The sequence below is a fragment of the Orcinus orca genome, chromosome 1 (genome assembly GCF_937001465.1).
Source record: "Orcinus orca chromosome 1, mOrcOrc1.1, whole genome shotgun sequence".
Taxonomy (NCBI): Eukaryota; Metazoa; Chordata; class Mammalia; order Artiodactyla; family Delphinidae; genus Orcinus; species Orcinus orca.
In genome coordinates, this window is record NC_064559.1 from 133151076 (window position 1) to 133166066 (window position 14991).

At 41.7% G+C, this 14991-nt stretch overlaps 1 long non-coding RNA gene across 1 annotated transcript in view; it reads left to right on the top strand.

The window, feature by feature from the left end:
• Nucleotides 1-10754: 10754 nt before the first annotated feature.
• Nucleotides 10755-14991, top strand: part of LOC125965331 (uncharacterized) — an 87242-nt gene continuing 83005 nt past the window's right edge. The window contains exon 1 of the long non-coding RNA XR_007479084.1: nucleotides 10755-10829. This is a non-coding gene — a long non-coding RNA (uncharacterized LOC125965331). The remainder of the gene's footprint in view (nucleotides 10830-14991) is intronic.

Below are 14991 nucleotides of genomic sequence, written 5' to 3' on the forward strand. Positions count from 1 at the left end.
CTCTTAGCGTTCTTGGACTTACCCTAAGAAAGAAGCTTTGTAGGTACAGTCGCATCTTGAGCCAGGCTCTTTTGGCAGAAATAATAATGCTAGAAAGAGTAGGGGAAAAGAGAGTCTTCTGGAGACTGATAGAAAATGGGAGTATTACCCAAAGGGCATTCACTTTTATCAGTACAAATGTGCTAACCTCCAAGAAGTCAAAATGAAACAGAAATCAGAAAAGAGCACCAAATCTCAGACTTTTGCATAGAACTGGACCTAAAGATAGGATTATTCTTCATTATTAATTTCCCTGATTTCTTTTATCTTTAGGTGTTGGGGAAGAAATGAGATTATTTGTTACTTTATTGGATGGTTTGAAAATGTTCATAGGCACCAAAGGAGGTGAGTGACCAAAGCTTCGAGTTGCTGTTAAAGCAAGAGCTGGCACAAGGCAAGATGAGGAGCTGGGTCAAAATCCACCATCTAGTTAGGAAGCAGTAGAACAAATGAAACTGGAAGGTGCAGGTAGGTGATCTAAACGAAGTCGATGGCGGTGATGATGGTGGTGAAGTTCTGGGGTAGGGAAGGTCTGGCCATTGGTTGACACCCTGATCATCTGACAAAGTTGATTGTGGTGTACCCTAAAGTAGTTGCTTTTAAGAGCTTTCGGTGTGTTTCGGATCAATTCTAAGAAGTTGCCTTTTAGAAATAGATTACTACTCTTTTCATACTTATTGAACATCTAATATGTATGAAGTCTTGTGCAGAATCCTAAGATGAACGCAGGGATCCTTATAGGTAGATTTAAAAAATGATAGGCAGTCATGTTTTCCTTTGGCTCTACTCATCCCCCGCATATTAGCAATGCTGACGTAGTTGAGGGTCACTCGGAGCGGTACCATCAGCCATCCATTTAATTTTCATTAAAATTCTCTCTTCTCTTCCACCTTTCAGGCAGGTACTGAAAGGGCCTAGGTAGGTGCTAATTTGCACAGTTAGAACATCCTCTCCACTATTCATCCTTCCACACACAGGCTCTTTATCAAGTAAATGTACACAGTGTGTTAGAACCTAAAAATATGACACAAAAACTTGAAAAAACTGATGAGGGAACTAAGAAGTTATAATTCTGACTTCTGAAATCTGCAGTTTATTTCAGGGAAAAAAAGAAAGCAAAGGAAGGAACATTTCTTATTCATATAATCTTAGGAATATCTTAACAGGTGGTGAAATTTCTTTCTAGAATGCTAGGTAATCTTATCAGTTGAAAGTAATCCCTGTGATATTTAGCAGAAGTGAGGATTGCCACAGAGACTGCTCTGCTGGACTTCCTTTGGAGGGTTCTTTGAAGAACTTTGAGTGGTTTTCATTCATGTTTGCCAGTTTCACAGATTTTCTCAACATGAATTCAAACAGCAGAGGGAAACCCTAAATGCATTTTTTTTCAGATAATTTTCTGAGAGGAGTTTTCTCAGAACCAGTTTGGCTTGTGTGTCACTCTGATAGGCCAAAAGGCCCCAAACATAACTATTCAACTTCCCCGGTCCTGCCCTTCTTTCATTTGCCCTGCAAAACAGCCCATGAATGGATCAACTGGCATAATTGGGAAGCTATGCAATAGCAATAAAATGCTGTAATAATAATAACTACAACTTATTAAACACCCAGTCCATAACAGGCGCTCCACGTGTACCATTTCTTTTAGTTCTTGTGGCAACACTGCAGGGCGGGTACTATCCCTATTGGTTGGTTGGGAAAAGTTAAGTGATCTTAGCCCCTCAACCAGTGGTTGAGCTGGGGTTCAAAGAAACCTCTGCTGATTGTAAAGCCAATGTCTTCAACACTACACCATCCTGCTTCCCTATCTTGCCTGCTGTTAAAAATTTTGTGTCACCTACTCCATGCCAGAAACGAAGGAACAGCCATCGCCATGTTAAAAAGTTAAATACTTCGAGGGGCCAGTCAGCCCCACCTGAGCATTTCTGATCACTGTTTGAGAACTAACGCTTTGGGCACAAGCTTAAAAATTAGGCAGGTGGGTTGGCTGGATGGGATTTAAGGCCCGGGAACTCTTTGCTGAGCAAGGTGCTCCTTCCTGTCAGAATACGTTTCCATAGAGTCCTGCAGCCTGCAAGCTGGTAGCACCTCCTCCTGCTTCTGCCTCCTAGTGGGCTGTCTGAGGGAGGCTATACATATGTATTAAGTTATTAGGCGGTGGTATGGGTTCTCACAAGTTCAAACACAAAGCATGCTGTGTCTCTGCTCGAGCATCTCCAGGAGGGCCTGGATTAATAGAAATGCAAATGGAGCATCTGCACAAGGCCATATGATTAGAGCCTCCCCCTCACACCTCAAAGTCAAGAGCAGAAAAACACTGCCTGTGAAATACAACAAAAAATGGTGATATAATATGCAAAGTCTGTTACCATTTCAACAGCAGTCAGCAAAACATTTCTACTCACACCACTCAGAACAATTCTGCCCCAACTTTATTATGTAAGCTAATGTTTTTCGTCGGGATAAACTTGCCGTTGGTGTGTTAAGAGTCCCTACTGACTCCTTTAATGCTTAAGATTCTGCACACCCTTGTCTGGCCCATTCTGGAAAGATGCTATTAAAAGAAGAAGTGGGGCTTTCATTTTTTTTTTTTTTTTTCACCTCTGCTCTCTTCATCTCTCTGGGGTAGAAATGCGATGGTCAAAGAAGGAGTCAGCCCAGAGTTTACTTTTTCGGCTTTAGGAAAGGGCTAGTGATCTCAGCCTGCCAGGGCCCGCCTTCCAGCCTGGTCTGATGTGAGTCATGGCCTTCCCCAAGTTGGTCTGGACCGGAGGGCCAAGTTTCAGGTTTCATCTCCATTTGAGTCAGATGGCTTCCATCTCTTTTGCAGCTGCACTCTTAATCCTGTGCATTGGCAGATATCACTCTGTCACTTCTCAGGACAGGGACCAAATCCCAGCACTGTCACCAGCAGTGTTCCGTATAGGTGTGTGGCATGATTGAATGCATGAATAAGCAAAAGAACAAAAAGGCTGCTTGCATCTCAGTGCATGCTGTGGGCAGGAGGGGATCTGTGTGAGGGAGTGTGGATGAATTAGTGCAGCCATCCCCAATGGAGAAACAGCTCGGAACCCACCTGTAACTGTCCCTTGTCTCTCTCTTTTTTTTTTTTAAGCTGTACGTGGGCCTCTCACTGTTGTGGCCTCTCCCATTGCGGAGCACAGGCTCCGGATGCGCAGGCTCAGCGGCCGTGGCTCACGGGCCTAGCCGCTCCGCGGCATGTGGGATCTTCCCGGACCGGGGCACGAACCCGTGTCCCCTGCATCGGCAGGCGGACTCTCAACCACTGCGCCACCAGGGAAGCCCCCCTTGTCTCTTTTTGCTAATGTTTCCCCTCCCTGAACTCATCCTTCTTCTTTGCTTCGGTTGGTTAATTTGGCCGATGTTTGCCTATATGACTTTAAAAAATAATCTTTCTCCAGTCATGACCCTGCAGGGTTATACAATTGAGTGAAGGATCACAGCTCTTTCCTGTCTCACATCTACAGGGGGCACCTATGTGGCTGGGAGTGAGTCACGTCTAGGGATAGTTTGTATTTTCTATGTTCAGGCAGCTTCATGCTTTGAGGGACTGCTGAGTTGCTGGAGAAGTCATTGAGAGACTCATCAGAATTGGTGCCTATGTTTATACTTAGTTGTATTTCTGGAGAACATTATTCATTAGAGTACATTGCTCATGAAGTGTCGCAGTAGATTTTCTTACCTTATTCATACAAGACATCCCATCTACTGCCTTCTTTTATTTTTTTGTTATTTTTTTAAATTTTTATTTTATATTGGAGCATAGTTGATTAACAATGTTGTGTTAGTTTCAGGTGTACAGCAGAGTGATTCAGTTATGCATATACATGTATCTATTATTTTTCACATTTTTTTCCCATCTAGTTTATTACAGAATATTGAGCAGCTTACTGTAGTGACACTCCAATACCGCCCCGATTTCTCACCTGGGCTAAGCTATCTTCTTCTGGCCTCTGGGCTCTCTCCACTATTCAGTTATACACACACACACACACACTTCTTCCAGATTCATCATGCTAAACATAGCTCTGGTAACTCTTCAGCTAAACATCTTCAACGACTTCCCATTGCCTAATAAGTAAAATGCAAGCTTCTTATTCTGGCATTCAAGGCCGTCCAGGATCTGGCCCAGCCTGCATTTTTCAACATTTTAAATTGCCTGTACTCCATTCACACCACACAATTCATCATTCCCTCTCACTGGAAACCCCTTAGCACTGTTCACTTCACTTAAAATGGAGCTCCGTCTCAGCCCTACCCCACATGCAGACCTGTCCTTCAGGAAGCATCTTAACTGTCACCTTCTGTTTGAAGCTTACCAAATGTGTCCCAGTGATTTCTTTGTGTGACTGCTCATCGCACTTTGTCCCTCTTTTACCCAGTATCCTGATTTCCCTTGTGTTCCAGGTGATGCTTGTCCCTTGGGTAGGTAGGCGATAGATATTTATTGAACAAGTGAAAGAATGTTGAGTGACTGAGTACCTCTGTCTTATCTCCCTTTAGAGTTTGTGAGATTCCTGAGGGGGCAGCAGTGTGATGTAGCAGAAAGCATTCGGGCCTGGGGGTCGGAGAGACCTGGGTGGGAGCTCTCTGCCTGACTGTTTATTAACTCGGGGCCCTGGGTGAGCTACCCAGCTTCTCTGCACCTCACCTCTATCCATGCCCGTTGAATGTGTGAACTTTTGTGGATTTTTTTTTTGTTCATTGGCATGTTCTGTACTCCCTGGAAATATTGAAAAGCAAAGCATTAGTTGTCTTACAGATACAGAACATTCTCTTCACATATAAATCACGACATGAACTGGCATCGTAATATACACCACAGAGCTAGTAAGATTTCACTTGAAAAATAATGAGGCAGGTAAGTGTTACATGATCACATTAGCATGTACCCCTTTGACAACTAACTCTGAACAATGGAAACTGTATGTTTGCTTTTAAAGACAGACTATACGTTTTGTTAGTTTAACTAATTTGGGCACCTGGTAATGGAAATGACACAAGGCTGCTAATCCAAACATCTATGATGAGGAATTCCTTGGAAAAAGATAGAGAAGGAGGGAAACGTTTCCACAGTGATTTCTTGCATCTGCAATCCTAAATCTAATTTAGTATTAGTGCTCCTGACAGGAAAAGAAATTTCAAGACAGTTACTCACACTTTTGAAGGTTTTATTTGGTTTAACCTCAGAAATAACTGTACTGATGGTGCTGAGTGCTCTCAGGTGCGGGTTTTCTCTCTGAAATAATGGATCCTTGAGTTTCTTCTCTTCCTAAAATGAGGTCTGAGGTGCTGTTGGAGCTTCTTGATGAGTGGCTTTAACTACTGTGTGATGCTGTAACATAAAAAAAAGAATCCTCCACCCACTTCGTGGGGTATTTCTTTGAGAACACGTAGGAAGGCGGGAAGCCTCACCTACCACGACATAGATGTTAATGTGATGGGCAGCAGGCCTCGCTGAGCCAGGTTCCCAGCATCGTCTACCTCCCCTGTGACCAGGGCTGCTCTGTGCCCCGGCCACTGAGTTATGAAGAGAATTCCATCCATGTCTCAGGTCCTCTCTGGGAGTCACTTACATTTTGTTTACAGCATTGTCTCCCTTTCATGGCATTTGTCCTTTTCTTTCAAAACTTCCCTCTGGCCTCTTGTCAAACTACAGTAGTAAACATGAAACTCATTTTTCTGTTGGGCCTGAGCTAAACAACCAAACAAGAGATCATCGATCTTATAACGGACACTACAGGTGTCCTATTACATTATGTCATAGCATTGGCAAAAGAAGGAGTTCCAGTGTTGGTATGGGATGTAATTCAGCACAGGACTAGATTTTTATTTGTATATTTTTGCTTTTTTATTTTTTCCTTGTCTCATATAATCTATTAAGAAATCTCTAAAAAAATCACTAACATTTATGTAGTTCTTTACAGTTTATAAAGCACTTCTCACAAAATTTTTCTTTTTTAATAGAGCATCCCTGTAAACATGATGTTGTTTTTATTATTTATATTTTTCTGATGATGAAACTGAGGCAGGGAGGTCTCACAAGTTAAGTAATGGAAATCATGGGTCACCTTTTAATGGTTACAGCCCTGCCACCTGCAGACTTCAGTAACACCAGGACTCGGAGCTCCACTCTCCGACAACAAGAACCTGGGGCACAAGACAAGGCCTGGTTTCCAGAACCTGAAATAGAACTGGCCTGAAGGTTCCAGACCATGAAGTTGAGAGCGATTTGAGGCATGGAAGAAGCCCAAATAAAAGCCAGGCAGGCAGTTTAGAAGTGTCATTCTGAGGGGGCAGCAGAAGGGGCAGATCCAAGGAGGAGGTAATAGGATAGAGCTTGTGCCAGCACACCAGGCTGTGAGGGTCTAGATTAAAGTTGGAGCTTGGCGGGCATCCCTGAGTCATAAAAAATAGCCGCAGCCCTTTGGTACAAGACATTTGTAGCCCTGGCCGTGACCTTAGAGAGCGAGCTCCGATGTCAGATCATGCATTTGGGAATGTTGAGTTCATCCTTAAGAATGACAGGCTCCAGAAGATACAGCAAATAAAGTGAAGAAACATCTGAACACATGTTATGCATGGAAATAGAAACGGCACTGCATCTAGCGATTCCTAGGCCATCTCTCTCTTCCTTCTTTCTTTTCTCTTCTTTGACTTTCTCATCTTTCTCTATCCTCCTTCCCTCCTCCCACCTCCCTCCTTCATTTTGTTTCTTATAGTACAATTACTTGACACTTTGCTAGAGACTGTGTGAAGCTCCGGGGATGCAAATATGACCGAGAAAAACATTTCCACATTTTTGTCAATGTGGAAAGCTGTGTGCCTATTTCTGAATTATTTTTGTCTACATTTTTAAACTTTTCACCTCAAGTAGGTGAATTCATGGGTTGAAACAATTTTTTAATCATTTTGGATACTCTTACTGAGTGTCTGTGTCTGTGTGTTTTTGTGTTGTGTGCACACACAAAGAAATATATTACTTACTGACTGGGGTATTTAAGTATGATAAGGAATACCCATAGTTTGAAGCCATGAGTTAACTTTTCATATCTCTTGTATCTTTCATATAGCCCATCTCATTTGTATAAACCCAGCAAGCAGGCAATAAATATTTGCTGATTTATTATCTTTTTTTTTTCCCGCTAACTTCAAGCTTTCCATAAATCTCTGGTCCTAGAAGAGAATGGTTTGTATTTTAGTATTTTAATATACTCTTCCTATATGATTTAAAATACACTTTATCATTCTTCACCTTGCTTTCACTTGTTGGCTGGATGCTTAAACAAAGCAGGTCTGAAGATAGCATGGGGGTTGGTTAAGATAGCTGTACAGGTAATGTGTAGAATCCTAAACCCTTTGCTATGGAAGCAAAAGTGTTTTGGGCGTGAAAAATGGAGATTGTCTTTCTGTGTAGACAACAGTTAGCCTGGGTAGCAATGTATATTTTTAATTAGTATTCTTCATTAATAAACATTTTCCTTTATGGATCGCATGACTGTACAAATATTACAGTGTTCAGGAAGAGGGTAGAGGAGTTAATCAAAATATACAAACTGACCCTAGAGCCTCACTGTTCATGTCCCTTTCTTTTCTGAGAATCTGTGTGTTAATGGTCATGAAAGAACTTTGAACAGGAAATAGCACTGAATCAACAAGAGGTATTATATTATTACCATTTAGCATTCACAGTTCATCAGCATGCACGTTCCCTATCCCAAGATACCAAAATTCAAAGCACTGGAGAGATTTAAGCTTTACCTTCATGGGCTTGTCACTGAGATTCAAGAACAGTTTATGGAAAATACTACCTAATATTCTAATTATGTATGTCTATTTTATTTGAACTCAGACATTTCAAAATCCCTTGTGCATAGTTTTTCCAAATGATCGCCCAAATCAAAATTACACAGGCAAAAAGGAGGAATAATTAGCAAAATGAGAAGCTAGATTTGGGGCTCATATCATTTTCTATTCTCTATCATTTCTATGCTAATTGCTTATCTTGGGAGCCCATTCTGGGAAGTCGTAGGAGGTGGATTTTCAATATGTGTATACCTGGATGTGGGGCCTTGCCAGTACTCTTCAAGCAAGTGAACAGCATCTGTGGCCCCGGAAAATCCTCCCTCAAGTGATATGGGGAGACAGCAATTCCTCTTAACCGAAAGAGACTCTCACCTGAGATTTTCCAGGGGCTGATTCTAAGTCACTGTATCTCCTGGACATTTTATGAAAGAGAAGGAGGCAACTAAGGAATATTCTGCCACTCCACAGATAGTCTCACTGAAGTTATCTGTCTCAAGTTGTAGATTGTGGTCAAAAGTAATACCTAGCCCTGAATTTATTGTGTAGGTAATTCACCAACCTAAGTAGAAGATCAGATAGGACTACAAAGTCCAAGAAAAAAGAAAGTATTTACAATGGTAACAAAATGCATATAGGACCCCCTCGCTTTTCCCAGCCCCTCACCTCCCAAGCAGATAATACTGGCTACTAATTGCTTAGTACATCTAAAGACAGATTTCTTTCAGCCAGCATCAGGAGAAGATCATGGAAGAGACGGGAGACCAGATCTGAAAAGATGGACTAAGCCAACTGGATTCTTTTGAGAAACTGAGCAAGTTGCCAGTGAGGAGATGGGACAGAACAGGATGCATCAAGAGATGTCGAGGTGGAGAAAGGCCGTGATGGGCCACGTGCAGGCTGAGGAAAGCCAAGGACGCTGGCCGACAGGGAGGAGAGCAAGCCACCAACCCCTGTCAACCAGAGACGGATCACAAAGGCTCCAGGAGAGATGAGCTGCTCCCCAGAGCCCTCAGGGACTAGCATTAGCTCCGGTGAAGCCTGTTGCAGTTCTTGTTGCAGATCCATTAAGATCATTATATTTGTTATGACTCCAGTGTATCCTTATATTAACTTACTTGTCACCCCCTCAACGTGTCCTTTGAGTTATCTTCTGTTTCCTGCAATCACATCAACCAGACATAAACCTCTTTTACAAAAACAAACAACACTCCTCCTTCCCACAGGAAACAACCAACAGCATTCCTCAGCATCTGTTACAAAGCAGGTTTGCATTTATCTCTACAATGAGAGATAACGTAGATGGTTGGCAGAAGCCATCTTTTTCTTGCTCTGCTGACTTATTGCTGTTTAAGGGCTTTTGGTAACCCTGGTGGAGATCAGGTCACCTAAACTCATGGTCCTCAACCAGCCTTTATTCAACTGACTCATCTGCAAAATAGTGATGTGCAAAACCTTTCAAAGTGGAGACTGAACTGACAGTCTTGTCTGGGGTTTCAGTGGTTTCTAATACTCCTGTCAAAGTTCCTTGTAGAACTGTATTGATTAAGTCACCGCTGCTTGCAGGAGGGCGGGGCGGTGGTGAGGGGGGAGAGAGAGAGAGAAAGTAAACAACTGAGTTATGGTGATGACCTAGTCCTAAGTCATCAGGTAGATCTCCTTGCTAACAAATTTCCTGGTTAACAGGCAGGTTGTCACACGGAACAATGCCCTCATTCAGTCTCTGAAAGCCAATGATCTGAGTCAGGGGCTTCCTATCGCCCTACATAATGCCAATACATCAACAGTGTTCTGTGGCTAGCTGAGAACCCCTTAGGCCCTGCTGTGTTGCAGCTCTCCTGAGTGGTAGGAGAGAGAGAGGGATCTGGACCTGTTTTGATTTCTTGAGAAAAGTTCTGAGCTTGTTGTTTTGTGGGAGGTATAAGATGGAAGAGGATATAGGGCATTACAGATACCCCAGATATGAAACAGAAAACATCTCTCTCCATCAGGAATTTGTACACAGGGGTATGTTCCTGCTGTGCTCCTGAAGTCAGCGTCTGGTCTTTGTGCTCTCATTGCCAAGTGATGGATCCCAGGCATTTCAGGTAACAAGCTACCTGCTATCTGAGTGGAAGTATTTAAATTCCTGCTGTTTTTCATCATTCAAGTTGTTTCTCCCTATGTTTCTCCTGCTAGGGAGCAAGGCTGCCATATGTACAGGGCCACGTGGCTGGCAATACAGGAGGATCATATTTGGTATTGGATTTATTTGATGGCATCATATTCCTGGCAGCTGGGCTTAGGCAGGATTTGCTTTGGCAATTCTGGGAGGAAGGTGTCATCATTTTGCTCTAATTTATAGACTATCTACTGAGTTCTAGTCTAAGCTGAAAGGCTGGAGGCGTGTTAGTGTGATGAGCATTGCCTAACAACTAGGATGGAGTCATCGTAATTATTTTGAATGTTAGCTTCAAACCTTAGAGTCATTCAGTTTTGAGGAGTGCTTAAGATCTTGGGTTCTGGTGTGGAGAGGCCTGGGTTTAGAGCCAGGCTCCACTTCTACCACTGTTTGGCATGGAGCAAATCACCTCACTTCTCCAAGTCTCAGTCTCCTTATTTGTAAAGTAAGGATAAAACAGTAGCCATCTCACAGGATTGTTTTAAGGATAAATGAGGTGACGCCTGTGAAGCCCTGCCCTTATGTCTGTCACACAGTGAACATTCAATAAATATTAGCTATGTAGGCTTGTGTCAGATGTGGACAGCTGGTCACTTCTTATCCTTCTCTTGTACCTTCCTTGACCCAGTTTGCAATGCTCAAAGTATTAGACAGCTTGTAGAAAAGATGTAAGATTTATTTTCTACTTTTTTCCTTTAAATATTTCAGGAAGCTGAACTTTGCAAGATTCATGCCAAATGCAAAGCAGTTCAAAGGAGTATAAATGCTGGCTTTTTTGGTGGCCCTGCCTTTCAGAAAATACTAGGTACGTGAGACATGAAGGCAATGTGATAATAATTCTCTGTGTCATAAGTGTGTCACTGAGTGTTATCCTTAGCTTTCTATTGGTGACTTTAATTTTAACAAATTTGTTTCATCTCTCCTGTTCTGTTCCTGCTGGCTATAGCCCAAGTTCAAGGTCTAGGCACATAAATGGAATCAAAGAATCATAGATCTTGGTTGAAAGGGACTTGAAACGTTGTTCATTCTTGTTGCACGTGGCAGCTTGTTCTTTTGTCATGCATGTTTTGGGTATACTCTGGTGGTTCTGGAAGGTTCTTATGGGAGAAGTGTTAAGAAGGCATTATATGAAGAAAAGAAGGTGATTGTAATGTAGTGTCATAAGAAAGTCCACAAAAGCTTTTTGAAGTGGAAAAAGAAAACAACAGATGAAAATAAAGGAAGAATAATATGTTTGAAAAATTAGACTATATAAGAGTGAAGTTTATGTTTGAATTAGACTGCAACAGGAAATTTTCTGGAGGTTATAGGAATGAATATCAATATTATCAAGACTTATGAAATGTATTTAAAAGATACCTTAAGTAGCTTCTGTTTCTAGAAGGCCCGGAAAAAGCTCTCCTTCCAGTGATCTATTAAAGTCGTGAATATTATGATCAAGACTTAGTTTCTGAAATTACAATGTAGGAACTCTTAATTTTACTTGACTTTTTTTTTCTAAGCAATAGATTTGTCTGCAAGTCAAATCTATTTGTCTGAGAGTCATAATACTAAATAATCATGTTATTGTTCAAGATGTTCAGCCATGAAAAATCCCAGTAATGATGCTGAATGGACTGAGAGAAAAAAAAAAAGACCTACATTCATATTTTTTATTTCAAGTGCCAAAGTTGGATAGTTGAGAAATTAGCCTGTTCATTTTATGTTTCTGGAAAAATGAAGGCAAGCTTCATTTTAGTCTCTGCAGTCAAACATAGCCAGATGAAATGCCAAAGTAACAGACCACACTGGCAGCTGTAAACAAGCTAATCCTTTTATTTATTAGAGCGATAGAACATGCATAATACATTGGACTCTTGTTACCTATAGAGAATTGCTCAGTTATAGCAAGATAGAGGCAGTACTAGTTGAAGAACATTTGTGTAATGAATCCACATGTGTAGGAAAGAAGACAATAATTTATTAGGAAATTAGTAATATTATTGAAGAGTCTGTTGGCCTGGGCCAGTCAAATTATTCACCATTAAGTAATTACTTTCGATGCAGCAGGTGACGTTGTAACCAACTCAACTGTTCCAACCTAGAAGTTTTCCTAATGATAGTTTGGGCTATTAGTTTAGGAGAACGCCCAAGGAAGAGAATGAGGTCATAATAAGTGATCCTGAAGACAGTGCTCTACAATAGAAGGCATTGACAGAATAAGACCAGATCACTGGAGGTGATAATTTTGTAGAAGTGTATATTTTAAATAAGGAGGGTATAAATATAGGTATATCTTTCAGAAATAGCCATATAACTAAGTTAATCCTAAATTCTTCTTTCAAATTCAGGTGAAAATTCAGGATTTAAGTCACCTGAGTGGGCAATATCTTCGTAAATTAATACAACAAAGTGGATATTTCGGTGGGTCTTATGTAATGTAGCAAATATTAGAGAATTTGTAGCAAGTATGATTCCTTGGGGAGAGTGGTTAACGAGGAAAATTCCTTTAAAATGACTTTTTTCTTGCTTAGTGTTGCTGGCATCAAGTATAGTTATTGATTTGTTTTCCATTTGCTACTTGATTTATTTTAGAGACTGACACTTTTACAAGCTGACATCTCAGCATACAGACACTTTTTTTTTACTCCACTGAATGCAGTTGATGCTACTTACTTGATGCCATGCCTAGCAAAACCTAGTTAAAGGTTTCTCTTTGTGCTGCAATCCATCACTCCTTTTACAGTTCTTCTTCTGGAAGAGTGTAAACTGACTCCTAATTTTGGCATCTGCTATCCACCTTTCTGGCTGCTCCCTGCTGCTTCTTGATATCACTCTGTCAGGTAGACACTTGAGGATTTCATTGCTACCCAATTGTGCAGCAAATTTAAAATTATTTTACAGTTTGTTTGTTTTTTTTTTTTTTTTTCTGGTACGCGGGCCTCTCACTGTTGTGGCTTTTCCCGTTGTGGAGCACAGGCTCCGGACGCGCAGGCTCAGCGGCCATGGCTCACGGGCCCAGCTGCTCCGCGGCATGTGGGATCTTCCCGGACCGGGGCGGGAGCCCGTGTCCCCTGCATCGGCAGGCGGACTCTCAACCACTGCGCCACCAGGGAAGCCCTACAGTTGTTTTTTTCTTTAAAGCTCCTGTTGAGATCATTGTGATGGATGAGTGATTAGCAGGAAATTAGGTACTGAAATAGAAAATTGATCAGCTGCTGTCAGTTGGTTATCCATTTATTTATTCTACCATTTGAAAAACATTTATTATTTGGCTATAAGGCACCCGAAGATTTAGAAAAAGATAAAGTACCATGTCCCTCAAGGAGCTCTCAGTGTAGTGAACAATTGCAGGATCACCTGTTCGATAAAACTCTGGAGTAGATCAACTTGCCTCAACGTTTCTGTTCTTGCTGCTTCTATCTTTTCTTCCATGTCTTTTTCCTAGAGCCATGCAGAGCACCCTGCACTGGGTCCCTGTTCTTGTGGCTTTTCTGTTGTCCTCTGTAGCATCAAAATATAGCTGCCCTATGCGCCTTTCTCTTGGGCTTTGTTCTCTCCTTTGGGTATAACTGAGTAATTTTGTAAAAGGCCCATGCCAGTGTGTTCATGCTGTACCCTTCCTGGGAAGAGATGTCTCTTTGGGGACAGAGTTGCTCAGGTGCCATGGACATATGGGTGGGCATTTGTTAGGTCAGGAATTCCTTAGGCTGCTTTATCAGAGACTGAAATAATGAATGCTTAAATGAATGTTGAAAGATGGTAAAATAATTTCTGTCTTTTGTGAAAGTTTGTGCTGGTAGCTCTCCAGGGGAGTAGGACAGCTTTGTCCCATGAGGTAGTAACACCTAGATTCTTTCTGTCATGCTGTGCTACTGTCCTCTGTGTGCTGACCTCATCCCCAAGGCAGGCTTGCTGCCATGGTACCAGGGTCTCACCCCAAAAGGAGTGGGAAAGAGGACATGGAGGGTAAGCAGTTTTCTTGTAAGAGCATGACCTGGACGTTGCATAAACTGATTTTGCTTAAATCGTATTGGCCGGAATTGACTAAAAGGCAATACCCATGTTAATGGAATGCTGGAAAATCTTGTCCCTAGGTGGGCCCACCCAAAACCACAGAAGGCATGTTTATGAAGGAAGAGGAGAGTGGGTTTTGGGGAAAATCAGCTATCTCTGCCTGAGTGTGTGTGTACAATCTTTCATCAGAGAAGGACCATGTGGACTCTCGATTCATAATGTGATTAAAGCAGAAAGAAGCAATGTCTCTAAATGCAGTGTATCATTGCAAGTGTTTGAAAACTGACAATGTTTCAACCGGCTGTTGAAAGGTTACTTGCACTCCTTTCCCCAGTTTTTCTGAGGAATACATGGGCATTAAAGACATCTATTCCAATTGAAATTGGCACAATTAACTCGTTAAGGAGTGCTGTTACTTTTTAAAGCACACCTGAAATTTTTTACTATTCCCTTTATAGCACTTGAATTTATCAGTATATGTCTGGTTGGGCATCTCTGGTGAGCCTTGGAGAAGCTATTTTCGTGCTAATGATGACTGCTTACAACCCTGTTATGAATCCCATTTTGAACCAAAGTCTTTCTAGTCTAATTTGTTTCCACTCAGTTCAACCAGTGTGTCATGAGTGCCTACTATGTGTCTGGTACCAGATGCTAAGGAGCTATAAAAAGATGCAGTCTCTGTTTCTCAGCATCTCACAAGGTAGGAGGGGAGACAGACAAATACATAAAAAGCTTTGAGTGCAGGATAGACAGTGATATGTGTGAGGCTAGAAACAGGAAGAAAGTACTATAGGAGCACAAGAAGTGAGGGTGATTCTGAATGCAAGGGCCCGGAGGGAGAGACTTCATTCAAGTTATGGGATTTAAGCTGGAAAAACATACGGTATTTCACTTGGCACACATGGGGCAAAGGCTCTCTCCGGCAAGTTTGTGGTTCTTAAGTAGTCTGATGTTGCTAGAACTTAGGGGTA